The sequence below is a fragment of the Passer montanus genome, unplaced genomic scaffold (assembly GCF_014805655.1).
Source record: "Passer montanus isolate IOZ18808 unplaced genomic scaffold, ASM1480565v1 scaffold224, whole genome shotgun sequence".
NCBI classification, from domain to species: domain Eukaryota; kingdom Metazoa; phylum Chordata; class Aves; order Passeriformes; family Passeridae; genus Passer; species Passer montanus.
Window position 1 is genome coordinate 336,396 of NW_024366860.1, and position 1,814 is coordinate 338,209.

General features: G+C 61.5%; 1 protein-coding gene across 1 annotated transcript in view; it reads left to right on the plus strand.

Annotated features, from left to right (window-relative positions):
* Positions 1 to 1,814, plus strand: part of DENND4B (DENN domain containing 4B) — a 13,170-nt gene that overhangs the window by 11,136 nt on the left and 220 nt on the right. The gene's annotated exons all lie outside the window — the stretch shown is intronic.

The following is a 1,814-nucleotide window of genomic DNA, read 5'->3' on the forward strand; positions in this document are numbered from 1 at the left end:
GTGGGGGTTGATTGGGGCATTGGGGATGGGGGCTGGGATTGAGGGGATTTGGGGTCACTGGGCTCATTTTGGGGTCACTGGGATCACACTTTGGGGCACTGGGGTCCCGTTTTGGGGTCCGCAGGCGCCGTCCCTGGGGTCTGGGGTCTCTGGGGTCACACTTTGTGGGGGTTGATTGGGGCATTGGGGATGGGGGCTGGGATTGAGGGGATTTGGGGTCACTGGGCTCATTTTGGGGTCACTGGGATCACACTTTGGGGCACTGGGGTCCCGTTTTGGGGTCCGCAGGCGCCGTCCCTGGGGTCTGGGGTCACTGGGGTCACACTTTGGGGTCCCCAGGTGCCATCCCTGGGGTCTGGGCTCACTTTGGGGTCACTGGGTTCACTTTGGGGTTTTGGGGTGGCACTTTGGGGATTTGGGGTATGGGGCTAGGGGAGGGCATTGGGGGGATTTGGGACTGGGATTTGGGGTTAGGGGATGGGATTGGAGATGGGCATTATGGGATGGGGATGTGGGATTGGGGATACGGGAATGGGGGTGTGTGCACCAAGGGCAGACTCTGGGGTCCCCCAGGTGCCATCCCTGGGGTTTGGGGACACTGGAGTCACTGGGGTCACACTTTGGGGTCCCCAGGTGCCACCCCTGGGGTTTGGGGACACTGGGGACACTTTGGGGTCATGTTTTGGGGTCCCCAGGTGCCACCCCTGGGGTTTGGGGACACTGGGCTCACTTTGGGGACCCTGGGGTGGCACTTTGGGTATTTGGGGTGACGCTTTGGGGATTTGGGGTGACGCTTTGGGGATTTGGGGTGGCACTTTGGGGTCACTGGGGGCCAAGGCCTCCGAGTGCCGCCGCGCCTTCGGGGCGCCCCCCGAGTGCTGAGCCCCCCGGCCCCCGAGCGCCTGGACGGGAGAGGGACCCCGAAGTGGGACAGGATCGGAGAGAGAAACCCCAGGGACCCCAAAATGGGACAGGATGGGAGAAAGAACCACCCACGAACCCCAAAATGCATCAGGACGGGAGAGAGAAACCACGGGAGACCCAAAATGTGCCAGGATGAGAAAAAGAAACCCCAAAATGCACCAAGATGGGAGAAGGCAACCCCAGGAGCCCCCCAAAATGTGCCACGGCGGGAGAAAGAAACCCCCAGGAACCCCAAAATGTGCCAGGATGGGAAAAAGAACCCCCCAAAATGGGACAGGATGGGAGAAGGGACCCCCAAAATTGGATGGGAACGAGAGAGAAACCCCAAAATGCACCAAGATGGGAGAAGGCAACCCCAGGAGCCCCCCAAAATGTGCCACGGCGGGAGAAAGAAACCCCCAGGAACCCCAAAATGTGCCAGGATGGGAAAAAGAACCCCCCAAAATGGGACAGGATGGGAGAAGGGACCCCCAAAATTGGATGGGAACGAGCCCCGAAGTGGGGAAGGGACCCCCGGGATGGGGAGGGGGCTGAGGTGGGGAATGGGACCCCCAGGACCCCCCTCAAATGCTCCAGGGTAGGGAAGGGACCCCCCTCAAATACCCCAGGAGGCAGAAGGGACCCCCAGGACCCCCCTCAAATGCCTCAGGATGGGGAAAGGACCCCCAGGACCCCCCTCAAAATGCTCCAGGGTGGGGGGAAAGGATCCCAAGGGACCCCCAGGACCCCCCTCAAATGCTCCAGGGTGGGAATGGGACCCCCAGGACCCCCCCAGGGTGGGGAGCAGAGACCCCCGCCCCCCCCCCCAGGCTCACGGCGGGTTTTCCATGTCAGTGTTAATATATTTTTATTTATTTATTCATTCACCCCCCCCCCAGAGTGAGAGCGGG